Below are 27,223 nucleotides of genomic sequence, written 5' to 3'. Positions count from 1 at the left end.
CATATAAACCTGATAGTTGTCTATCTATGAACATGCAAACATTACTAGTGCTACAAGTGATAACAACAAACCATTTAACCAAATAGGGTATCAGAACATAAATTACACGTCAAGTCTGCTGCACCCTAGAATTACATATGACCAGCTATCTACGTGATTAAGTAGCTATTTAAGTTCAGGCGGACAAGTAATTCTTAACAGTAAGTATCAAACACATAAATAGGCGCAGTCTATAATAGGATTAACAGTCTATGGCATTATGTAATCAGTAGCAAACTAAATTAAGCCAAATAACATAATTGAACAATTTTGCAATAAGTCGCCGACTAAAATTCCGAGAAGCAGGTAACTGACCTTACGCTAGCTCTTTGTACAGGTACACTGCAACTTCTTTTTCGCTTACAAGGTTCTTCGAAGGAGTCCATGGCATCAATTGCTTGGATACGCAGTCCCAATACTTCTTGCTTCCCACACTGCATTGGTAAGTCGAATGGTTAATCTGATAAGATGGTGCATCCTTGATATGTTATATGAGGACGGGTTATCAGACTAGTTGTAACCACACACATCACACTGGCTTTTACTGTATATTTCATGCGATTACATTTGGCATATCGAGATATAAGCAATCTACAATAGGATGAAATGAATGTCATCATTCACATTATTGGCGAACTCAGTTCATAGAAACAAGGAATTCAACCATTATGTGGGTAAATCAAAAGTGCCACTGGAATATTTTTCACTACCCAATCATACACGCAAAAAGGGGCAACACCACCGTAGGGGCTGGTATGAGCAGCCGCCTCAGGTGGATGGAAAGTGTGCACCCTAGTTTGAGTCATCCAGGTTGGCCCAGTCTTGTGTTTTCGTCCCAACACAAGAGCAGGCAACGTAAAAAAATGAAGAAAAATGTTTCAATTTGGATGGGCCAATAACGTAAGTGCAAGGCAGGCCCTATAGCAGGCTCGCGACCCAAATGAGCGCCTCCCATATCGATCGACAGCAGGAAAAATCCCAATTCATTTGCTCCAGCCTCTAGTCTGGTTCGCTCCTAACGTAGCCGCCGCTGGATAGACCAAAACAACAATTTCTCACGCCTTCGTTGGACGCTAGTCGCCGGGCTTCAAGTGAATGGAAGGACAAGAAGACGAAGATCCAACCCTGGGTGTAGCCTACGTGGGAGGTAGCGGCGGCAGCACGGGCATGGGATCGAGCTTGCGCAAACATACAATCGTAGCTTGCAAGAGCAGCATGCACAACGAGCAGGTACATCACATCCCTAATTATACTAGTTCAACTGTTCAATTTCTGGCCAATATTTAAACCTGACGGTGTTGTAAAACTGCTTGTATGTAGGAAATCTATGAGAAAATGAAACCAATTTCTGCTTATTTTATAACTCCCCCAATCAATACTAAACCAACTGAACCTGATGTATCTAATCAAGTTTCCGGTGCAAACATACAAGCTCATGTTGTTCTTGAGCCTGAAGTGTCTAATGAACAGTCTGCTAATGAAGGATTTGATGCAAACATTTTACATGCTCCTGGTGATGAGCATATTGTCATGGACTTAACACGGCAGATGTCCTAGGGAAAGGACTTAGGTATGGAGCCATCGCAACTAGGTTATCTTAAAGGGGTTAATCGGGACAAAGGACACAGAGAATTTATACTGGTTCGGCCCCTCACGGTGGAGGTAAAGGCTTACTCCAGTTTGGGGTTGTATTGCTTGTGTTTCGATGACCACGGAGCGAATCCGCTTGACCTAGTTCTCAACTTGGTGTCTCCTGAGTAAACCCGCCACCGGGTCACCCCTTTATATACACAGGTTGATGCCCGGCGGCTTACAGAGTACCGGCCGGCTCATACACAACATGTCCAGCTCGGTGACTAACTAAACTTGCATTACAATATAAGTCATACATATGGCAGTTCATCCACTTGGGCCTCAAGTCGCCTCTGGGTCTTGGGCCGTCAATAGGCTCGCCATGATCCGCCAATAGTTATATCCCCAACATTAGGCCCCGGGTTGATTTGAACTTGTTCACATCAATCTTTAGTACCCGACTTGTCAAAATCTTGCATCGTCCATTGATAAATTTGCTGTAAGCCGCCACCACTTTAACCCGCCATGACATCATTTCGCATTAATTCTGCATGGGGCCCGGAATATCTTAATAGATCCTTATCTTTTAATGAACATCTCGAGAATCAAGGCGTTCAAATAGCCACATGATGATTTCGTCCACCTCGATTCCCGCGCATGCCTTGTATCCATCCTCTCATAAATAGGAAGGGGGGTCCTAGTCTTCATTCTTTCCCCTCACCTCATCGTCTTCGTCTTCCTCCTCGCGACTCCGCAGCAGACCCAAGCTCTGCTGCCATCGACCTCCATCCGCTGCATCAGCTCGGGCCGCTGCATCAACCTGATTAGACCAGAGCACGTCGGCGTGCCACCGCTGTTCACCCGCATCCGTAAGTACTCCTCTTCTCATGCCTCAGATCTATACTAGGGTTTGAGTAGTTCATCGGTGTTCTTGCCGTTCTTCACTTATTTCAATATGAAAATAGTACAAACCTTGTGCGGCAGCAATTTACCACTCGTTCTTAATATCAGAATACTTCCTCTCCGTATACGATCTTCTCTGAGCATATGCACTTCTCTGCTGCCGCCACCTTAGGTTTAAGATTTAGCTCATTTTCCGGACAGACGTACATCCAAAATTATAGCTCCGGTCTGTGAAATCTGTTTGTCCATCACTTAGCAAAAAATTTCAGTGATAGATCTGAAGCACCATAACTGCCATGGCAGCTTATACCATAAACCGTGACCCGCCATACCACATTAGGCCATGTTTAAGCCGCCATCATACGCTTCATAACTTGTATAACCCGGCAATATCCTCCGTCTTAACCATGCTTGCTTATTTATCCTCATAATGCAGTTCTCCGGTTTATAAATTACTTCATAGTCTGAACCGTAGATCCATAGCCATTAGGTCTTCACGGCGTTTAAACAATAATTTGTAATCTTCCAGGTGTTCACCGGTCTAACCATGTCTTAAATCGTCTTGTTTAGGTCGTGCATCCCAATGATGACTAAGACAGTCACGTCATGCGATGGGGTTCCATCCATTGTCATAGAAGAAATGCTTCAAGAATATGTCAAGATGGGCTTTTTACCAGCAAAAGATATCCTTCACTGGCGTGCTCCAAACCCAGATGAAGCTAGACCTCGGCCGTAGGATAAAGAGGTTATTATTTTTACTGATCACATGAACCGGGGTTTTTCATCGCCCGGGTCAAATTTCTTCCGTGACGTTCTGTATTTCCTTCAACTTCATCCTCAAGACATCGGACCCAACTTCGTCTCAAATATCTGCAATTTCCATGTCTTCTGCAAAGTATACCTTCAAGAGGATCCCAGTGTCGAACTCTTCAGAGAGTATTTTTATTTGAACCGCCATAACGAGTTCACCGATGGACCCAGCTTAGAGCTTGGTGGAGTCTCAATTCAGCGGCGGAGAGATGCCCTGTTTCCTTATGCTCAGCTTCCAAGTCATCCCAAGGATTGGAAACACACCTGGTTCTATTGCGAGGATACTTCTCCTGCTGACGAGAATCCGTTGCCGGGTTTCCGTGAACAGCGGATCAGCCAAAGGCACCCTCTCCCCGAACGGCTCACCACTACTAAAAGAGCCAAACTTATGCCTACCTTTTCAAAGGTTAGGGCGTTGCTGGCCAATGGATTGACTAGTGTCGACCTAGTCCGTTGCTGGGTGGCTTGGAGGATCATAGCTTTGAGCCTCCGGCCCGGTTTAATATGCACATATAATGGTGATACCAAAGATCCGCTGTGCTACTGTTCAACACGTTTAACTGATAAAGCAATTAATGATATGACTAAAACCCTTCTCAACGAAAGCTTGGAGAGCTGCAGAAAAGTGGAGTTGAATCCTTTCTGCACACTCAACCCGGCACCGGATGTAAGTCTGTCCGGCTCATCTATTTCACTTTGTTGTTCATATAACTTGCCAATCTCTATCGTAATTTTTTGCAGGCTGGATCCGCCTTTTGGAAAAAGAACTATGACGAGAAAGTCGCCAAGAAAGCCAGGGCTAAGACTAAAGCCCTAAAGAAGAATAAAAATAAATCAACTACCTCTGATATGTTGAACCTGGATGAAGATGATGAGTCGGAGGTAGGCCTTGTTTCCCTTGGCTCTTTTTTCAACTATCTTATTGACATTGATTGCTATCAGGATGACGCGGAAACCGGCCAGGCGGGTGATGAAGAGGTAACTATTATTTCCTCTGACTCAGAGCCTTTCCCAAGACAGAAAATTCGACAAGTGATCTGGACAGTAAGGTTTTCTCAGTCTTTAGCTCACTTGGATCCCAACTTTATTCTGAAGCAACAACAGCATGAGAACCGGCGGAGAACTCGGACCAGTGGAGGCGGAGAGCTTTCCTCTGGTTTACCTAACACACCAGCCCCATGCAAATGCCGGAATGAGGTTCTTCAAAAGTCAAACTCTTTTTATCCCAAGGCAGGTCTTATTCGTCAACCACTTAATCCTTCCGACTCAAATTATCAGGGGACTTCTAACTCTTCTTTTGGCGATTCATCCCAGACTCAGCTTCCGGCTTTCAAGACTGCCCCTGGGTAAAAACTTTATCTTTGTTTTTCCACATCTCTGCACATATACTAACCTTTTCAATCCTCTTGCAGTGGAATACCAAAGCCTAGCAAAAAGGCCAAAATAAACAAGCCAGCTGAAGACCCAAATAACTGGAGAGGCAAGCACCAATATTTGAAGCTCCGTGCAACACCCTGAGGAGCTTGCTGATGACCCGCCACTAGAGAATCCTGGTGCCTCCACTGAACATACAATTGTTGATCCTTTGGGTGCTGAACCGCCAAGCCTAATCAAGCCTTCATAACTGGATACTGAAGAAGTCTTCATCACCGGCACTAGTTTTCAAGAATCGGGGAATCCTGTTGCGCTAGCAAAACACTCTGCCTGGGAAGAATTGATTGAGAAACACAAGGTCAAGTTTGACATGGCCAACTAATGAAGTACTCTCCGGCCACCTCAGCCAAGTGCACACCAGCCACGATCTGGAGATTGACACGGTCAAACACATGCACTAGAAATATGAGGTATCAATTTCTTACTTGTTTGTAAGATATATTCCTTCAGTCCCCAAGTCTATTGAATATGATAGAATTAAATATATTGTAGACTTTTTAGATAGCCTTTAGATATGTATCAAAGTTAAAACTAGTAGCCCCCAAGGGCCAGCTTAAACTTATCAAGTTAAGCCGGGACTTTAGATAGTAGTGATCAACTTTGCACTTGTAGCCCCCAAGGGCCGATTTAATCAACATGAATATGCCGGGACGTATCACTGTCACTAAAAAAATCTCACCTTGTCACCCTCATATTGAAGGTGCTACTTATCGACTAGGGGGGGTGAATAGGCGATTTTTATCAAAGTCTCCAAAACACGGGGGCTTTGAAGACACTCAGTAGAAATGAACCTATTAATATGCAGTGGAAGGTAGACTACACTAGACAAGCCATAGTCAAGTAAGCAATGAAGTGAAAGCATGAAGACTATCAGCAGGTAGGTAGTATGGATTAGGATGGAAGATAGTATGAAGCCAAACAGTAAACAGTCTTCACACAATGAAGCCAATCTGATCATGCAAGCAGGCAATGACTTCACGAAGACAAACTGTAAAGTAAAGAGATGAGAAGGATAGTACCAGTAGCTGGAGAGGACACGGATTTGGTAGACCAGTTCTAGTTCCTGTGACAACTATACATCTGGTTAGGGAGGCTGAGATTCAACTCAGAAGACCGCGTCTTCACCATATCCCCCTTGAGTTAAATACACACAGTCCTCGCCCAATCACTCTGGTAAGTCTTCAAGGTAGACTTCCAAACCTTCACAGACTTCATTCACTGGCAATCCACAATGGCTCTTGGATGATCAGTGTCGGGTGGTTGGTGCGACATATGCCAACTGGTGGCTTATCATTGTGGGTGCCAATAAGACGACGCCGGTGCCTGGAAACGGGATGAGGCGGAGACATGCACGCCGGCGGATTTTACCCAAGTTCGGGGCTCTCCGAGGAGATAACACCCCTAGTCCTGCTCTGCGGGGTCTCCGCATGATCACTAGATCAGGAAAGGTAGCTACAATCGCTCCTAGAGCTGTTTTGGGGTTCAAGGGAGAAGAAGAACAAGGCTAGCTCTAACTTCTCTCTATCTATGGTGTGTGTGCTATGCTCAAAAGCCAACCCTTTGCATGGGTGCTCCGGGGGTTTATATAGGCCTACCCCCCGGGGGTACAATGGTAATCCGGCTGGGCACTGGTCCCAGCCGTCAGTGTCTACGCTCGCCGGCTTCTCCGCCGGCTGTTGGGTCCCGCCGACTGGTGGGTCCCGCCGGCTGCCGGCTTCTTGGTCGACAGGCCGGCCCCACCGCCTAGGGTCTTGTCGGCGGCTGCTTACTGTAGCCTCGCCTCTGATGACGAGGGCTTTGTCGAGGTAAGCGTGGCTACAGTGGGCCGCCTCGGGGGCTCTCACTGTAGCCTTACCTCGTCTTGTCTCCTTAATGGGGCTCCTACTTCGAGGATGGGAGTAGCCGGCTTCTGGGGGCCGGCTACGCCCTTGGCCGACTGGGAAAGGCCGGGCCGCCTTCACGCCTCTCTCTGGCTGAAGGGGCCCGCCGCCCGTGGGCCGTACGGGAGTCTGTCGTGGATGACGTTGAGGCTAGCATGGCTACAGTGCCGAGCCGCACGGGAGACGGCCGTCCCGTACGGCCTCCTGTAGCCATGCCCGCCTCAGGCTTCGGGGGTAGTGGGCCGCACTGTGGCGTCACCCCGTCTTGTCACCGTTATGTGGGAGTAGCTTTGGTGGTTGTGGTCTCGGCCTTCTTCTTGGAGTCGGCGCTCTTTGAGGCCGGCTTCTTGGAGTCGGCCACCCCGTGGTTGTCTTGGGGAGGGAGGTCGCTTGAGGCTGGGCCGCCTTCTAAGAGTCGGCTTCAGAGGTAGCCGGCCAGGGAAGGGGGTCCAATGCTTGGAGCGTTGGGAGGCCCAAAGGCCTGCTAATTTTTCTCAAGAACCAGGGGTAGTCGGTTAGGCTACTCGTGGCCATTTACTCGGACAGTAGTCCCCGAAGCTGATTGGGCTTCGAGGTTGAGTAGGAGTTGAGAAGCTCAATCAGCTTCCCATCTTAGCAAGCCAGTAGCTGGGAGCCAGCTTGTGTTAGGCATGCCGCCTGGGTCGAAAACTTCCGAAGTCGGAGGGCGGGAGCCCGCCACTGCGTGCACCGGGCCGCGGGCCGGCCATTGGCCTTCTGCGAACCACGTGGCCCCTCTTGGCCGGAAAGCCTGCCAGCCCACGCGCGCGACGGGACGTCGCCGCAGGGAGGGGGCCCGCCACGTCCTCGCCCTGGCCCAGGCGCGGATTGTCTGCATCCCGAAACCGCCCGCACGCCTTATCGCGGCAGTTTCGGCTCGCCCTTATGCGCAATAATCGCGAGGCGTGGGGGAGTGGGTGCAGTTAATCCCACGACTCCCCCCACGTTCGGCCTCCCCGGCCTTGCCTCGCGAGGCTATAAGTAGGGGGAGGTGGAGGGCGGCAGGCCCTCGCACGCTCCTCCTACTTTCACCATCTTCTTCGCTCGCCGTTTCTTGTGACGGCGCTTCGCCGCCGCGCTCTTCCACCATGCATTCCTCCGCCGCCGTGCTCGTTTTCGCCATGCCTCCCGCCACGGAGCAGTATGGCGGGGATTGGGACGGCTCCAACGTCCATGATGATCACGTCGAGTTCCTCCGCAACACGCGGCGGCTGCCCAGCGCGGACAAGGTGGAGGTCCGCCTCGCGCCGGCGAAGAAAATCACGCCGGAGCCGCAGGAGGGCGAGCGGGTGGTCTTCCGCTCGCACTTCTTGCGCGGCATCGGCCTTCCAGCGAGCGCCTACTTCCGCTCCTGGCTCGAATTCTATTAGCTCCAACCGCACCACCTCACCCCAAACGCGGTGGTGCTGATGTCGGCCTTTGTCACCCTGTGCGAGGGCTACCTCGGTGTCCTCCCCACCCTCGAGCTCTGGGGGGAGTTCTTCTAGTCCAAGCTAGGCACGCGCATGCAGGGCGTGCCGGCTCAGACTGGCGCCTTCATCGCGTCGCGGAGGTCGGTCGCCGACAACCCCTTCCCCGTCATCCCGCTGATCCAATCGGTGAAGAAGTGGCAGAAGTCGTACTTCTACGTGCGGAACATCGCCCCACGGGGCGACTACATCAACCTGCCGGCTTACATAGCCGGCCCACCGGCGGGCAGGCGGCCCCAGTGGTCCTTCCGGGCCGTGACTCTGACGCCGGCTGGGTCCGCAGCCGTCGCCCGAGTGCGAGTGATGACCCAATCGGAGGGCTTGACGGGGGCCGACCTTCTGGCCGCCTTCGTCACGCGCCGGGTTCTTCCGCTCCAGAGCCGTCCTCATCTAATCTATCAGATGAGCGGCCAGCTCGATCCGAGCCGGATGTGCACCAAGGACATGCCGGACGAGGAGGTCGCCTTTATGGTGAACTACCTTGCGAACTGCAAACTCTCCATAGAGTGGCAGTTCGGCAAGGAGCCATACAGCCGAGCCAATCCACCGCCTACGGTATGCTCTCCTTGTTTCTCCTTTTTCTCTTATCTTTGTTGCCGAGTTCCTCTTGGCCGACTCTAACTTAGTCGGCTTGTTTTTTTCGACAGAGCCCTCTCCTTCGACCGGCCGGCGGGTCAGACACGGAGCGTCGATTCGTCCTCGACCGGACGGAACACGATCTGGAGGACCCCGACATGGGGGCGGCCGGCATGGACGACAACATCGAGCCGGGTGGCGGCCAAGCCGGCGGCGAAGCAGGCGGCTCCGGGCTCGGAGTCACCTTCGACGACTGGCCGGACGACGATGAGGCCGAAGTCGCCCCGCGCCGCCAGCCGGCTTCTGGACGCGGCGCCGGTTCCTCCGCTGCACCGCCTGCTTGGGGCGGAGGGCAGAACGTCGCGTCGCCCAGGGTCTGTTCGGCAGTCGGACGAAGAAACCCAGGGGCGGGGCGGCAGCAACCAGGCGGGAGGAGGCGGCCGCGAAGGCGGCTCGCTTCCACAAGGCAGTGAAGCAGCCGCAGACCGTGTCGGCGTAAGTTCGAAATTTTCTTTGTATACTCTTTTTTCTTTCTTTTCTATGGTGGTTCTTGAGCCCTTGTCTTTTTCTCAAATGATCAGAGCTCCACTGTCGCTTCAGCGGGCGGCTGCCGCCTCCGTCGTCGAGTCGCCGAGGGGGTCTGGGAGCACCACTCGCTGTGTGGACCCCCGGGCCGACCTTCAGGAGGCGACAGAACGGAACGCGCGGGAGGCGCGGGCGGAACGGGAGGCGCGAGAGGCGGAGGTATGGAAGGCGGCCGCCGCCCAGGCGGCACTGGAGGAGGAGGCGGCGAAGGTGCTTGCCGACGCTGCTGCCAGGGCCCAAGCGGAGGCTGCAGCTGAAGAAGCAGCGGGGGAGGTCCTGATGGTCACCCCTCTGCGCGTTGCAGCGCCGGGGTCCATGGAGCCCTCGCCGGAAGGAGCCAGCGGTGACCAGCCAGGGCTGGGGAGAGACGACAACGTCATCATCCTGGAGAGGGCGCCGGTGCCGACCCCGCCAACTGGGGCGGCTCAAGGCGGCCGGCCTGATCAGCCGCCTACACAGTCGGCGGGGGGCGAGCCAGCCGCGAGGACTGAGATGGCGGTCCGGATGCCGCCGAGCCGGTGCGCGGGGAAGGCCGCGTCGGAGCTACAGCTGGCCGTGGGCTCCAGCTCGTCGGCCCAGGATGCGGAGGCGGCCAGCGCAACCTCAGGGTGGATGCCAGGCAGAGGGACGGCCGTGATGAACGTGGCTGCGCAGGACGTCCGGACCCGGCTCCAGGGCCAAGCCGCGGCGCTGAGGCAGTTCACCGATGAGTTTCTCGCGACACGGGCGGCCCTCCGGGTTAGTCTTCCCATCTAGCTTCTCTTGATCTTGATTTCTTCCGTGGGGGCGCGTCAGCGCACCCACTGGGTGTAGTCCCCGAGTTCCGAGTCGGCTGCTGAGCAGGCGGCTTGGAACTTCTTGGAGGATTTGTCTTTGCTATTCTCGTTCTTACTTCGATCTTCTGTCTATCTTGCAGGACTACCACAATCTTCGTGCGGCCGCCTTCAACTCCCAGGCTCGGGAGCTGACCCAGAAGATCGCCGACCTTACTGAGAGCCGAGGTACGTGCTTAGTTCTTTGTCTCATGTGGGGGCGCGTCAGCGCACCCACTGGGTGTAGTCCCCGAGATTCGGGCCGACTGCTGAGCAGTCGGGTCGGATCTTCCTTGACGACTTCTTCTTACTGTTCTTTCTTCTTCTGCCGTCTCTGCAGCGGCCAACGCCAGTCTGAGGGCACAGCTGGGGGAGTCCCAGACTGCCCTTCGTGCCAAGGACGCCGAGCTTGCCGCCTTGGTGAAGGAACGCGACCGCCTGGCCAAGAAGTTGGCCGACCAGGAGGAAGGACATAAGGCGGCTCTGAAGGCTGTGCAGGACCGCGAAGCCACTCTCCAGGCAGAGTACGAGACGGACGCGGCTGGCTGGGCTGAGGCCAAACAGACTCTGATCTCTGGCTATGGCCAGATCGAACATCTGGTTGACGGTAAGCCGCCTACCTCTTCGTCCTTTCTTGCCATCTGCCACTTTGGCTTGTTTTCTGATTTTGGTGTTCTTTTCTTCCTTTCTTCTTCTTTCTTGCGCATAGTATTTCCCTGGCTATTCTACTGCCGCCAATCAGACCATCGAGGCCCGTCGCCAAGCGCGAAGGCAGGCTGGCTTTGAGATCTCGCCAACCGCCGGCCGCTCGCTGGAGGAACAGCTCCTGGCGATCCAGGCCCGCATCCAGCCGGCTCACCGACTGCTCCGCCGACTTCAGCGTGCCGGGGCGCAAGTCTTGGCCGCCCTCTGCCCCGGCCAAGTGGTTCCTCGCACCCCCAGTCGGACTGCCGACTGGCTGGAGGTGGCAGTCGGCCGCTTCAAAGCTTGGAAGGCCTCGGCGGCTCGCTCCGGTGCCAGGCGGGCGCTGGAGTTCGTTAAGGCCTGGTATCCCGGCCTGAGCCTGGACCAGCTGGCTACCTCGCGGCAGCAAGCTGACATGGAGCTGGAGCCGGTGCGGCCGGCCATCATCCGGCGGGCTTCGGCAATCCCCGACTACGCTGACACCAGCGTCTTCGCCCCCGAGGTGGACAACAATGGTGTCGCCCAGCCGGAGGAGTGGTTCGGTCTGAACCCGGCGGACGGTGAAGACTCGGCGGAGGAGATCGACTCCAGCGATGAGGGTGAAGAAGAGGAGGAGGAGGGTGAAGAAGCTGAGCCGGCTGGTGGAGCAGCCGGCCAGCCTCAGCGTGACCGCACCTCCAGCACCACGTCGCGCGCGAGTGCGTCGCTTGCCGTAGGTGGTGATCAAGCCGAGACCCGCTAGGCGGCCACTCCTTCAGCCGGCGAGGCCGCCTTCACCGACCAGCTCGGCCTCCGCACCGCGCCTTAGTCTGTCGTCTTTTGTTTTCCTGTCTTGTTTCTTTTGGAACAATGTTTGGTTAAGTCTGCACAATTCCACCCACTGGGTGTATTCGAACTTATGTCTGTTGCCAGCCTGTTGGGGGCTTTATGTGTATATATAACTTATGCATTTGGCCTTTCCTTGTACTTTTGCTTTTTGTCCTTGTGCTGTTTCCTTTGCCGCCCTCCCTTGGTTGCCGCCTCCCCAGTCCAACAGTTGCTCTGCAATCTGTAGCTGGAGGAGTGCTTGGCCAATTGGGGGGGAAGTACTTTAGCTTTGCTAGACTAAAGCTAAGTGCTTAGGAAGCCGGCCAGCCGGCTGTTTTGACAGCCGGCAGGCATGTTTGGAGGCCGTCTCTTTGCTATATAGGTTCGTTGTTCCTTAGCCATTTTTCGTGTGGGCATCCTTTCTGCCTTGCCTCTTGCTAGTCGGACAGTCGGTTCTTCGAGCTGCGACTTTCAACAAGACGAGACTCGGGAGCCGGCGCACTACTTTTCTGACTTCAGGTAGAACTTTCAATATAGCTCAAGGCGGCCAGTCCCCGGGCCGACTGGTCGGACCCGGTGCCAGGCAAGAATTCAAATGTAATAATACATTCATGGATATGACACTTGTCATTCATAGATAAACAAAGGCAGTCCCCGAGTACTATTCGGGGGGCCTGTTGGTTTGTACTTAATACAAAAGGGGTAGCATGATACATACTGCTTTCAACTGTAAAATCGTCTCAGGAGGTTTGCGTTCCATGGTCGCTCCGACTCCTTGCCGGAGTCGTCTCTCTTGCGTGCTCTTGGTTTTTGTGCGTTGATCAAGTAGTAGGAGTCGTTGCCGAGTGCCTTGCTGACGACGAAGGGGCCTTCCCAAGGGGCCGAGAGCTTGTGCTGGCCGGCTGTTCGCTGGATCAGGCGGAGCACAAGGTCGCCCTCTTGGAAAGATCTTGGCTTGACCTTGCGGTTGTAGTAGCGGCGCAGCCCTTGCTGGTAGATGGCGGACCGGATGAGTGCTAACAGCCGGCCTTCTTCCAGGAGGTCGACGCCGTCTTCTCTTGCTTCCTTGGCCTCCTCCTCCATGTACATGGTGATCCAAGGCGAGTCGAACTCGATGTCTATTGGGATGACAGCCTCGGCACCGTACACGAGGAAAAATGGAGTGAAGCCGGTTGACTTGTTGGGTGTAGTGCGCAGGCTCCAGAGGACAGCCGGCAGCTCCTCGAGCCAGCAGCCGGCCGATCGCTCCAGTGGTACAACTAGTCGAGGCTTGATGCCGGTTGACTTGTTGGGTGTAGTGCGCAGGCTCCAGAGGATGAGTCCATTTGCTCGCTCGACCTGGTCGTTTGACTGCGGGTGGGCAACGGACGCTATGTCCAGTCGGATGCCCTGCGTCGCGCAGAAACGTGCCAGTGCTCCTTTGGCGAAGTTCGTGCCGTTGTCGGTGATGATGCTGTGCGGCACGCCGTACCGAGTGGTGCTGTCGGTGATGAATGTCACGGCAATCAGCCCGTTCAGCTTCTTGATCGGCTTTGCTTCGATCCACTTTGTGAACTTGTCCACAGCGACCAGTAGATGTGTCAAGCCGCCGCGGGCTGTCTTGAAAGGGCCCACCATGTCCAATCCCCAGTCGGGAAAAGGCCAGGTGAGGGGAATGGTCTTGAGGGCAGAAGCCGGCAAGTGTTGCTTGGAACTAAAAACTTGGCATCCTCTGCAGCTCTTGACTATTTCTTTAGCATCCTCCAAGGCAGTCGGCCAGAAGAAACCATGGCGGAAAGCCTTGGCCACGATTGATCTTGAGGCTGCGTGGTGGCCGCATTCGCCTTGGTGGATGTCTTTGAGGATTGTCACTCCTTTTTCTGGCTCGACACAACGCTGGAAGACTCCAGTGACACTGCGCTTCACAAGCTCTCTGTTGATTATTGTGTATGCTGCGGCTCGTCGTTGCACTAGTCTTGCTGAGATCTCATCAGCCGGCCGCTCTCTACTGACTAGGAACTTGAGGATGGGCTGGGCCCATGACGGAGCTGTGACATCTTCTTCTGTTAATGTGGCCACCATAACTCGGGTGGGTGGGTTGGGTGGCGTTGAATTGGAGTCGGCCACCACTTCTTGTGTCGTAGCAGTCCCCGGGCCGACTGCTGCAGTCCTGGGGCCGGGTTCTGAAGTCCCCGGGCCGGGTGCGACTACGGCAGTCCCCAGGCCAGTTGTCGAAGTCCCCGTGCCGCCTGCGGGGTTTCTCCAGTCGGATCCGGCTGTACCTGGCGCACGCGGTACGAAGATGGAATCCGACTCTGGAGACGGCTTGATGGACGGCTTGAGGATGCGCTGGAGGGAGACGCCAGTCGGTATGGCTTGTCGGGTGGAGCCGATCCGTGCTAGGGCATCTGCTTGGTCGTTGTCGGCCCTTGGCACGTGAAGGAACTCGCACCCTTTGAAGTATCCGCTTATCTGCTGGACGAGGAATCGATAGCTCGGCATGTTCGCGTCCTTGGCATCCCAGTCGCCAGACGATTGCTGGACCACCAAGTCTGAGTCGCCGTAGCACAGGATCCGGCGTATGCCGAGTGCTTTGGCTAGCCAGAGGCCGTGTACGAGCGCCTCGTACTCGGCCACGTTGTTGGAGGCGGCGAAGTGGATCTGCAGCGTGTACTTGAGCTTGTCGCCTTTGGGAGAGGTGAGGACGATGCCGGCTCCCAAGCCGGTGCGCATCTTGGACCCGTCAAAATGCATCCGCCAATGGGTAGAGTCGGGAGCCGGCGGTAGGTACTGGGTCTCGGCCCAGTCGACGAGGAAGTCGGCCAATGCTTGCGACTTGATGGCGGTGCGGGGTTGATAGAAGATTGTGTAGGGCGCCAATGCAATGGCCCATTTAGCCACCCGGCTGGATGCATCCCGGCTGCCTATGATCTCGGCGAGCGGGGCAGTGCACACGACCGTGATGGGGTGCTCTTGGAAGTAGGGCTTCAGTTTCTTGGCAGCGAAGTACACCCCATAGCACATCTTCTGGTAGTGCGGGTAGTTTTGCTTTGAGCTGGATAGTACTTCGCTGAGATAGTATACCGGCCTCTGGACTAGCTGGGCTCGGCCTTCCTCCGGGCACTGGACCACAACAACAGTGCTGACGACTCGGCTAGTCGCGGCGATGCAGAGGAGCATGGGCTCCTTCTCAGTCGGCGCTGCCAGGACAGGCGGAGTGGTCAACATTCTCTTCAACTCATGGAAGGCTTGGTCGGCTTGATCATTCCACTCGAAGTGAGTGGACTTCTTCATGAGTCGGTACAAGGGGAGAGCCTTCTCTCCTAGTCGGCTGATAAAACGATTCAGGGAGGCTAGGCAGCCGGTGAACTTCTGCACATCTTGCAGCTCTGTGGGAATCTCCATCCTCTCGATGGCCTTGATCTTGACGAGGTTGCATTCGATGCCGCGTTCGGAGACCAGGAAACCTAGCAACTGGCCAGCTGGCACTCCGAACACACACTTGTCAGGGTTGAGCTTGATTTGGAATCGGCGCAAGTTGGCAAATGTTTCTTTCAGGTCTTCCAGCAAGGTACCGCGCTTCTCTGTCTTCACCACAATGTCGTCTACATAGACGTGGGCATTTCTGCCGAGTTGTTTCAAGAGGCATTTCTGCAGGCAACGCTGAAAAGTGGCACCGGCATTCCTCAGGCCGAATGTCATAGTCAGGTAGCAGAAAGCTCCAAAGGGTGTGATGAAGGCAGTTTTCAGGCGGTCAGCTGGGTCCAACTTGATCTGATGGTACCCTGAGTACGCATCCAAAAAACTCAACAGCTCGCATCCGGCTGTGGAGTCTATCACTTGGTCAATTCGTGGCAGAGCAAACGGATCCTTTGGGCAGGCCTTGTTCAAACTGGTGTAGTCTATACACATTCGCCACTTGTTATTCTTCTTCAGAACCAGAACTGGGTTGGCAAGCCATTCTGGAAAGAATACTTCCATGATAAAGCCAGCGGCAAGGAGCCGGGTTATCTCTTCTCCCACGATTCTTCGCTTCTCTCCGGACAGTCGGCGGAGGGGTTGCTTGACCGGCTTTGCGTTGGCTCGGACATGTAATTTGTGCTCGGCGAAATCCTTCGGGACACCCGGCATGTCCTTTGGGGACCATGCAAAGATGTCTCGATTCTCACGGAGGAAGTCGACGAGCTCGCCTTCCTATTTACTGTCCAAGTTCGCCCCAATGACAGCGAACCTCTCCGGGTTCTCCGGGTCCAAGGGTATCTTCTTTGTCTCTTTGGCAGGCTGGAAGGAGCCCTGCGCATCACAATCCTTGGGGTTGGGGGACAGGGCCGGCTGCTTGCCGGCCATGGCCACAACCCGTTCCAACATCTTCTTCTCTTCTGCCACCACGAGGGACTCGGCGATCCGGCTACTGGGCATGGCGCACTTGATGGACTTCCTGTAGTCGCCGGCTACCGTGATGATCCCCTTCGAGCTCGGCATCTTCATCTTCAGGTAGGCGTATTGGGGCACAGCCATGAACTTGGCCAGAGCAGGTCGGCCAAGCAGTGCATGATAGGGGCTCTCCAAATCCACTACCTCGAACCATATTGCTTCTCGGCGAAAATTATCTTTGTCTCCGAAGAGAACATCCATTTTGATCTTGCCGATTGGGGAGCAAGACAGGCCGGGGACGATACCATGGAAGACGGTGCGGCTCGGCATGAGCTGCTTTGCTTTGATGTTCGGCTTCTCCATGGTATCGCGGTACAGTATGTTGATACTGCTTCCGCCATCTATCAGGACGCGGGAGAATCGGGCAGCTCGCCTCTCCGTCGCAAGGGTGACATCCAAGACCATTGCATAGGAGCCAGGCGAAGGCATCACCTCTGGGTGGTCGGCCTGGCTCCAGCTGATCGGCTTTTCTGACCAGTGCATGAACTCGGGGGTGCTAGTGGCGACTGCATTCACGTCTTGATGCTGTCGGCGTCGGCTGCGCTTGTCATCGGCTTGACTGGTGAAGACGACGTAGGCGGCATGCTCTTCGGGGAATTCGTCTTGGATGGCGCCGACTGCTGGCCGAGCCGCCGGCTGCTGGGGGGCTGGAGGCGGCGGGCCGGGAGGCGGAGGCGGCAGCACCCCTTCGCCCTTGGTGATGCGGGTGAGCTAGTGGCATTTCCAGGTTGTGTGGTTGGACGGCTTCGCGCCACTGATACCCCCTCGCAGGAGTTGCGGAGCTCGGCCCATCGCGTGAGGTAGTCGCGGGTCGACTCGTTGGGCCCTTGGACGCAGAGGGAGAGCTGGCAAGGCTTGGGAGGCCGCTTGTAGGTGCTGGTGAAGTTGGGGACGAAGACTTCTGCGAAGTCCAGCCAACTGTTGATGTTGTAGGGCTTGAGGCTGTTGAGCCATGTGCGCGCCGTGCCCTGCAGCATGAGGGGGACGTACTTCACGGCGACGCGCCGATTGCCGTTGGCTATGCTGACGGCCGTGGAGTAGTTGATGAGCCAATCTTCCGGCTTCACTGAGCCGTTGTACTTGGGCGTGTCTCTGGGGAGCGAGAACCCTTTGGGGAAGGGCTCGTCGCGGATGCGGGGGCCAAAGCATGGCGGGCCGACATCGTCTTCTTCTTCTAACGCCAAGGATCGAGCAAGGCGGTCGATCCTGTGGCGGGGGTCGTTCTCGCCGACTCCTTCTCGGCGGTCGAGTCGGTCGCCAAGAGTCGGGTGTGTGACAGGCGGCGGAGTGAGGCGTCATTCTCTTCGAGGCGGGGGAGGAGGCAGATTTCCTTGGTGCCCTACTGCTCGAGGGCGGCCCTCCGCGTCGCACTCGATGGTGACGTGAGTCCGGCTGCGGCTGGCAGCCGGCTCCTTGTCTTTCTTCTGGCGTGCGCCGCTCGCAGTCGGCGAGCGGGACGTCGCGGCGTGCTCCCGGCGCGGGGGATGGCTATCAGCACGGGCGCTAGCTTCGTGCCGCGTCGATCAGCTGCTGGATCCGTCTTGTCATGTAGGGGAGCTCATCGGCTCCCAGCCCATTGAGCTCTTCTGCGGCCGCCTGGGCGGCTCGCAAATTCTCGAGCGGGGTGGCGTAGACGGGGTGATCTGCCCCCAGCACGCTGGCGACCGCCGCGCCGCGCTTCTGAACGAAGCCGGCTCGGCTCGGGCCGCTAGGCGGCGGCGTACCGAAGGCGGCGCGGTCGACTTCGCGCTGGTGGGCCTCGGTGAGGCGTCTCATGGAGGCTATCTTCTGGCCCTCCACGATGAGGGCGAGGCGGCGTGCCTCCAGGGTCTCGGCGTCGGCATCGGCTGGGATGGGGACGGAGAGGTCGTGCATCGCCGCTTGCAGGGCGTCGTGGGCGTTCTCGCCCGAGTTGGCGACGTGGCTGATGACCAGCACTTCGGTGACAGCGCTGCTGCCGCTGTCAGCTCGAGGGAGGGGGTCGTCGAAGACCACCACGTCGGAGGGGTAGGCGTCAAGCGATGCGGTGTCGGAGTCGACAAGCATCGGGTCGGTGGAGCCGACCGACTCCACATCTGCAGCAGGCTCGCTGGAGACATGAAGCTGATCGAGGAGGCTGACGAGGCGGCTCTCGGGGTAGTTCGTGCCTGCGTCGGATGCAGGCTCATCGGAGATGCGAGTCTCACCGAGCAGATCAGCGAGGCAGCTCGCTGCGCAGGCGTCGTCGACGCCTTGCAGCGCGTCGAGGCAAACGCCATCGGGCGCAGCAGGCTAGCTGCGCTCGCGGGGGAGGAAGAGGCTTCCCGTCCAGAACAGGTCTCCGGACGATGGTGCACCTGGCCCCATGGTGGGCGCCAAATGTTGGGTGGTTGGTGCGACATATGCCAACGGGTGGCTTATCATTGTGGGTGCCAATAAGACGTCGCCGGTGCCTGGAAACGGGATGAGGCGGGGACATGCACGCCGGCGGATCTTACCCAGGTTCGGGGCCCTCCGAGGAGATAACACCCCTAGTCCTGCTCTGCGGGGTCTCCGCATGTTCACTAGATCAGGGAAGGTAGCTACAATCGCTCCTAGAGCTGTTTTGGGGTTCAAGGGAGAAGAAGAACAAGGCTAGCTCTAACTTCTCTCTATCTATGGTGTGTGTTCTATGCTCAGAAGCCAACCCTTTGCATGGGTGCTCCGGGGGGTTTATATAGGCCTACCCCCCGGGGGGTACAATGGTAATCCGGATGGGCACTGGTCCCAGCCGTCAGTGTCTACGCTCGCCGGCTTCTCCGCCGGCTGTTGGGTCCCGCCGACTGGTGGGTCCCGCTGGCTGCCGGCTTCTTGGTCGACAGGCCGGCCCCACCGCCTAGGTTCTTGTCGGCGGCTGCTTACTGTAGCCTCGCCTCTGATGACGAGGGCTTTGTCGAGGTAAGCGTGGCTACAGTGGGCCGCCTTGGGGGCTCTCACTGTAGCCTTACCTCGTCTTGTCTCCTTAATGGGGCTCCTGCTTCGAGGATGGGAGTAGCCGGCTTCTAGGGGCCGGCTACGCCCTTGGCCGACTGGGAAAGGCCGGGCCGCCTTCACGCCTCTCTCTGGCTGAAGGGGCCCGCCGCCCGTGGGCCGTACGAGAGTCTGTCGTGGATGACGTTGAGGCTGACATGGCTACAGTGCCGAGCCGCACGGGAGACGGCCGTCCGTACGGCCTCCTATAGCCATGCCCGCCTCGGGCTTCGGGGGTAGTGGGCGCACTGTGGCCTCACCCCGTCTGGTCACCGTTATGTGGGAGTAGCTTTGGTGGTTGTGGTCTCGGCCGGCTTCTTGGAGTCGGCGCTCTTTGAGGCCGGCTTCTTGGAGTCGGCCACCCCGCGGTTGTCTTGCGGAGGGAGGTCGCTTGAGGCTGGGCCGCCTTCCATGAGTCGGCTTCAGAGGTAGCCGTCCAGGGAAGGGGGTCCAATGCTTGGAGCGTTGGGAGGCCCAAAGGCCTGATAATTTTTCTGAAGAACCAGGGGTAGTCGGTTAGGCTACCCGTGGCCATTTACTCCGACAATCAGAACGCGACGCTTGTCGGGGTTTTGGTGCAACATATGCCAATCGGTGTCTTATCATGGTGGGGGATAGTAAGACGTCGCCGGTTCCAGGAAGCGGGATGAGGCTCTCCTAGGAGATAACGCCCCTAGTCCTGCTCTGCAGGGTCTCCGCATGATCACTATCTCAACAAGTAGCTACAAGTTGCTCCTTGAGCTGATTGCTAGAGGAGGAAGAAGGGCAAGGCTAGCTCTCTCCTCTCTCTACGGGTGGGTGTGTTTGGCTAAGGATCTGAACCCTTTGCATGGATGCCCTGGGGGTTTATATAGGCCTACCCCCAGGGGTACAATGGTAAACTGGCCGGGTGTAGGCCCAGGTCGTCAGTGTCTCTCGTGACCGGCTTCTCCGCTGCCTGCTGGGGCCCGCCGACTGGTGGGCCCCATCGGCTGTCTTGTACTTGGACGACAGGCCGCGCCCGCCGCTTGCGGGTCTTGCCGGCTCCTCATCACTGTAGTCGTGCTTCTAATGATGCTTGCTTTAGTTGGGGAGGGCGTGGCTAGAGTCCCGCCGCCTGGTGGGCGATCACTGTAGCCATTCCCCATCTCTTCTGGTTAATGGTGCACAAACTCCTAGGAAGGGGGAGGGCCGCCTTCTGGGTGCCGGCCTCCCCCTTGGCCGACTGGCCGAGGCTAGCCGCCTTCTGGTTACTCGTGGGCAGGTAGGGCCCGCCGCCTGCAGGCCGTATCGACAGCCCGTCGTGGGAGCATGGTCCCTTCTGATTTGTCCATGCGAAGGGGCCATAGTGCCGCCCCGCGCTAGAGATCTTCAGCTGGTACGGCGCACTATGGCCACGACCCGCCCCGGATTCGAGGGTGGCAGGCTGCGCTGTAGCCACACCCCGTCTTGTAGTACTTAAGAGGGCGCAGACTTTGAGGGCACGTGGGGCGCCTGCTAGGAGCCGGCCTCTCTGGAGGCCGCTTGCTAGGAGGCCGCTTGCTTCGTGGCCATCTTCTGGGGTCCACCGCCTTCCGGCAGCCGGCCGCTTGGACCAGCCGGCTACGAGAAGGCGGTGACCAAGCTTTGACGCTTGAGGGGCGCAGTCGGCCCCGATGTCTTGAAATGTCATGGGGGGCAGATGAGGCTACCCATGGCCAATAACTCCGACAGTAGTCCCCGAAGCTGGTGGGTTGCCGCTTTTGACAAGGCGGGGTGCCCCTGCAGCTTTCTACTATGAGTAGTCTTGTTTGCTCGTCTTGTCCGTTTTCTGTTATGCCGACTGCTAGGAGTCGGATGCGGCAGATGGCCGCTTGATGAATTTTGAATCGGCAAGGCGGGAAACAGGTGGTGCGCTAGCTAGGCATATAGGCTTGCCGCCCGCCGCTCGCACGCCATGCGGCATCAGCTAGCCAGGCCGGCCTACCAGCCCACGAGTGTGACGGGACATGCTGCAGGCCGGGCCCGCCACTACCAGGCCTCGGTGCGCACGCGGACACTACAAAAAAAGACGCGTACGTGACATTTTGGGCCGAACGGAAATCTTTTCTGTCATACTTATGACACCTATGACGATAATTGTGACAAAACCCGGTATCATCATAGATGTGGTGGGGTCCTACTTCTATGACAAAAAATCATGACAGCAAATGGGCTTTTCGTCATGGCCGGGCCGGAGACGCAGCTGCATGACATTCTTTGGGCCGTCCATGATGGAAAAAACCGTTGTAGAAGCGAGGGCGCGGAAAATATCGGGGAGTCCCCGGTTACGGTGGGTGGTCGGGGGCCGAGCGATGCGTGTTTCTCTCGTACATACGCACGTGTGTGTGAGGCGTTGGGCTCTAACTGAACCCGAGCGATTGCACCGTAGGCTACGCGCTACTGAACCCGGTGATCGATCGATGGCTGTTAACTGAACTCGATCGAGCGATTCCTTTGCTACTGCTGCTAACTGATGCCGATCGATGCTGCCTCTGGATGAACAGTGAGCATTGCTGGGGGGGGTTTGGATGAACAGTTCCCGGTGGGGGTGGATGAACAGGACCCCGTGGCGTTGCCTTTGGATGAACAGTGACCGTTGCTGGGGGGTTTGGATGAACAGTTCCTGGTCGGGGTGGATGAACACGACCCCGATCGTTCGAGCCGGTTGGGGCTGGATGAACAGGACCCCGTGGAGGGCAGGATGAACAGTAGATGGTGGAGGGCTGGATGAACAGTAGCCCGTGGAGGGGTGGTTGAGCAGGAGCCCGTCGAGAGGGCTGGTTGAACAGTAGCCGGTGGAGTAGCGTGCGGTGGAGGCTGGATGAACAGGAGCCCGTGGATGAACAGTCACAGGTGAAGGCTGGAGGAGGTCGACGGTGGATGAACAGTAGCCCGTGGAGGCTGGAGGGGGTCGACGGTGGAGATGAACAGTATCCCGTGGAGTCTCGTTTTCTGGTACGCCACACCCCTCCCAATGAACAGGACCCCCCGTTTCGACCGTAGCGCTCCAACATAGGTCCATTTCCTCCGTTTTACGGTACGCCACACCCCTCCCGATCAACAGGACCCCCGTTTCGACCGTAGGAGGTCCGTTTCCTCCGTTTTGTGGTACGCCAGACCCCTCCTAATGAACAGGATCCCGTTTCGAACATGGCCGGTCGAACACAAGGCTGTTTCCTCCGTTCTGCGGTACGCCAGACCTCGTTTCCATCGGCTGTTCCATCCAAGCCGGTTGGCTCCCACGCGTTGCGTTTCCTCCCGATGAACACGACGCATTTCGTTGCCTCCCCATGAACACGACGACGACGTTGTTTCTCCGTTCCGACCCAGCCATGTACATGAGCCCTCGCCGTACGTACGCGCGAGTAGGCGTTCGAGACCCTGCCCGCATGTACGTACATGGCCGTATTTACTTTCTTGCACCCTAGCCGCTATACGTACGTGTACATGCTACGTGCGCGCCTCTACTACGACACGTGCGTGCCTCTACATCGACCAGTATGTACGTACACGTTCACGACTAGATTGACAACGCTACGTACGCTTCGACCAGATGGGTCCCGACTGTCAGGCAGTTCCTTGCGTGCGAGATGTAGCTGGTGGGTCCCAGCAGTCAGGGGGAAACGTTTTTTTCGCAAAATACGGTGGCCCGTCCGGTGGGTCCCCACTGTCAGGTGGAGGGATAATTATTTTGCTCGTAATAAGGAGGCACTTCCTTGCTGCGGCCGTGGACCCAGCTGTCAGCCTCTCCACGTATAGTCCATGTCCGATGGAAGCCATTCCTTGACCACGTTGACCACGCCGCGCCGAGAGCACCAGGGCGGTGGACGATGGCGAGGCCTAGGAAGGGGAGGACGCGAAGCCGGGGAAGACACGACAGTGGAAGCCCGCGCGGAGTGGAGTACGAGGGTTCACTGGTTCGGCTGCGGCGAGAGGCTGCCGTCACCGCAGGGCCTGGTCAGCGGTGGGAATAGTAGGGGGCGGTGAGGCCTCCGCGGCAGCACAGCAGGCCACGGGCGGCTGGAGCATCAAGACCAGAGGTTCAAGAAGCACTACGGTCGTTGGATGGACATCGTACGGTCACTGGAGCTAGAATCGTTCATATTGACTAAGTTGACAAAGCACTCCATCCCCGTCAACTTAGTAGGCCCACAAGTCAGCCTCCCACCAAGGTGGGTCCGAACCAGTAGGGGGAGTATTCATTTTTTTGTGCGTAATAAGGAGGCACTTCCGGTGGGTCCGAGCTAACAGCGGGGGGAATGTTTTTTTCGCGCAATACGGTGGCCCGTCTGGTGGGTCCCAGCTGTCAGGGGGCAAACGTTTTTTTCACAAAATACGGTGGCCCGTACGGTGAGACCCTGCTGTCAGGTGAAGGAACCATTATTTTCCGCGTAATAAGGAGGCACTTCCTTGCTGCCGTCGTGGACCCAGCTGTCAGCCTCTCCATGTACAGTCCAGGTCCGATGGAAGCCATTCCTTGACCACGTTGACCACGCCGCGCCGAGAGCACCAGGGCGGTGGACGACGGCGAGGCCTAGGAAGGGGATGACGCGGAGCCGGGGAAGACGCGGCTGTGGAAGCCCGCGTGGAGAGGAGTACGAGGGTTCACTGGTTCGGCTGCGGTGTGAGGCTGCCGTCGCCGCGGAATAACAAGGGGTGTGGGTGAGTAGAGGGATGGCCTGGCCAGCGGTGGGAGTAGTAGGGGGCGGTGAGGCCTCCGCGGCATCACAGCTGGCCACGGGAGGCAGGAGCACGCGGCACGACCGGTGCTCCTTTGGGTGGCTGGAGCAAGAAGACCAGAGGTTGGAAGCACTACGGCCGTTGGATGGACATCATACGGTCACTGTAGCAAGAATCGTTCATATTGACTAAGTTGACAAAGCCCTTGGTACGCCTCAACTTAGTAGGCCCACAGGTCAGCTTCCGAAATGGTGCGCCCCACATGTCAGGGGGAGGAATCACTTTTTGGGCGGGTGAAGCTAGAATATCCGAGATTGAAGAAGAAGCACGGCATCCGTTGGATGGACATCCAACGGCCACTGCTGCTAGAACTGTGTGTTGACTATAATAAGTTGACAAAGCCTTGCATACGCGTCAACTTCTTTTTTAGGGGACGTGTCAGCTTAGTAGGCCACAAGTGTGTGGGAGAGAACTTATAGCCCATTTGCGATTTGTAAGAATGTAGAACCCATTTTTGAATTCTAATGGAATATACTACAGCCCATTTACAGTTTGTTAAAAGTACAACCCATTTTCAATGATTAATAATTTCAACCAACTGTTCAAGACAGAATTCAATAAAAATTTCCCACATTTTGATGGGATCCGAAATATTTTTATCCCGAAATTTCTAGTCAGATTAAATATAGTTTGTATCACGTAAAAATCTAACGAAACATTGCGCGCGCAACAATTAATAATTAAGATTTTCACAATCCATAAATAATATTTTATAAACTAATTCCGTGCTTGGTGCATTTTTTATAGTTACTGCCCAATTTTTATAATTACATCCCATTTATTATTTTTTAAAGCCCATTTTCCTGTTAAGCCTAATGCATCCCTCCTAGGAAAGATTTGCAGCCCAGCGGGGCGGAGAATGACAAGTTGACCTTGCCTAGGTATTCCTCAAAAAAACGTATAGCTAGGCTAGCCATTTTTATCTTGAAAAAAAATTAATATGTAGGCTGGATATCTGTCCTGGGCTAGACGGGCCACAGCCCGCCCAGTTAATACCCTGCTCTCCTCTGAACAAGAACGAAAACATCGCCAAGAAAAACTCTGGAGTGCTCACGCCTCAAAAATACATATACTGCTCGAGCTGCTTGGTCCCAGCTGTCGGCCACACCTTGTGCAATTCTCTCGTTTATATTGACTACATAGGTTGACAATGGTGTTGGACCGTGATGTCAGGAAACCAGGAGGAAGCAAAAAAATATAGTTGTACATAATAAGGAGGCACTTGCGTACGTACGGCTATGGCCCTAGTGGGTCCCTACTGTCATCCAGTCAAAATAAAGTCATCTCCTGAACCCTCATGTTCATTGACCCTGTTAACAATGCTCGGCGCCACCGCAAGCGCAACAACTCCAAGGACGATGGAGAGGGCCTCGCGGGCCCTACAGATGGTCTGATACAGTGCCCGCTGCTCATTCAGGAAGCCAGGATCATCGGACACCTATGAGCACCTTCGAGAGACTGAGACGACATGAAATGTTAAGGCCGCACTTGGGAGCTCTGGTTTATTTCACACCTGTATTAAGATACAAGTGTAATTTACTCGTCATCGGAAACACCGCGTAAAATACAGGCGTAATGAAACTGAGGGCCCGAGGTCTCTAAGTAAAACCTGCGGGTTACGCGTGTAATTTGAGAGACCGGTGTATATTTTACTAGTCGAAATCAACCAACCAAGCGCTTCGCCCGAGACCATCTGCTTTTATTTACAAGCGTCAGTTTTACAAGCAGTTTTGGTTCGGAAACGATGATCCAATCACGGCCTAAGATGATGAGTTTGTTAGAAGATCATATGGTTTCACGTCTAACCTACCCGACTTGTCGTATAGGCTATGAATGAAACATAAGACGATGAACTTCTTAAGTATGGAAAAAACAGAAGGGGATGATCTTCCTAACAAGAAAATCACTGGCATTAGATCGACATGCAAAACAATACGAAGCATTATTCTCAGGAGGCACGGTGAACAGCTCGTGATGCCGCATGCCACAACATTCCAAGCTCAACTTTGAAATGATACACAAGGCCTGGCATTACATAGACAATATTCAGAACAAACTCTTAAAATATCTTACATAAGTCAACATTCATGTAACTATGCATCTCAGCAGACTAAATATTTACTTCTGAACTGAAGACAGGAATAGGAAAAAAGATCGACGTTGCTCACAGCAAAGGGCGTCCCACTCAAAAATATCAAAAGCATGTCTTCTGGCTAACATCAATGAGCAAAAATTGACCAGGTTTTCCAATTCCAATATATTAAACTAATGTCAAATTTGGCAAGCTTTTCCCATTCAAAATATGTAATGCCCATGATTGTGGAACGGGCAGGGTATGTAATCAGTTTGTCATCTGATAGTCCGGTGGCTCAAGGTGACGACGAATGATTAGAGAACCATTCAATGTATTGTGCATGATGTGAAGTATTATGGAGGACACAAACCATCTGAACATTTTGTGAAGTTCCACTAAAATCAAGCTGAGCATCCCTGTGGATTTCGTATTTATATGCTGCCAGAAAACAAAGACACATCAGCACACACATGAATATTGGCCCCAGTGTCAACCCACCAATCGGTGGACTAACAAACTGAAAGTACGGTAAACAGATTACCATACCCAGATGCCCCATCATTGTTGCTTAGAGTGACATTGACAGACTTGGAGTCCTGTCCTGGCTTCTTGGTACTTGTTTGGGCACTTGTTTGCCCAGTGTTCCTCCGAACCACAAGTAAAGCAGCCATCTCTCTTTTTGTCTTTCTTCTTACCCTTCTTAATGACCGACGCTGGCAGCACCATTCAAACATATAGTCCGGTGGCTCAAGGTGACGACGAATGATTAGAGGACCATTTGATGTATTGTGCATGATGAAGTATTATGGAGGACACAAACCATCTGGACATTTTGTGCAGTTCCACTAAAATCAAGCTGAGCATCCCTGTGGATATCGTATTTATATGCTGCAAGAAAACAGAGACACAACAGCACACACATGAATATTGGCCCCACTGTCAACCCACCACTCGGTGGACAAACAAACTTAAAGTACGATAAATAGATTACCATACCCAGATGCCCCATCATTGTGGCTTAGAATGACATTGACAGATTTGGAGTCCTGTCCTGGCTTCCTGTACTTGTTTGGGCACTTTTTGCCCAGTGCACTCCACGCGTCATGTCACCAGCATCTACTAATACTCTGTAAAGCTTCTCGGTCATTCCTTGTGTAATGTAGCGCAAACAGTGACTGCTTCTTTTTGCAAAGTGGTAAGACCAACTGGACCCACTAATGCAGCAGTTTGCCTTAGACACATTGGCTCCTTTTGTGAAGTTCAACTAAAATGAAAGTCAGAATAAAACCGAGCTTTAATTTTGATATCCCTGTAAGCAACAAAAGGTATAAGGCAAACAATTACTGAGAAATAACGGTTGATGACTTGTACTCCCAGAAGAAAAACATCTACTGATCTACCTTATCTTAAAGGGAAACA

Source organism: Triticum aestivum, chromosome 2D (assembly GCF_018294505.1).
Source record: "Triticum aestivum cultivar Chinese Spring chromosome 2D, IWGSC CS RefSeq v2.1, whole genome shotgun sequence".
NCBI lineage: Eukaryota > Viridiplantae > Streptophyta > Magnoliopsida > Poales > Poaceae > Triticum > Triticum aestivum.
This window is presented reverse-complemented; position numbering follows the sequence as displayed.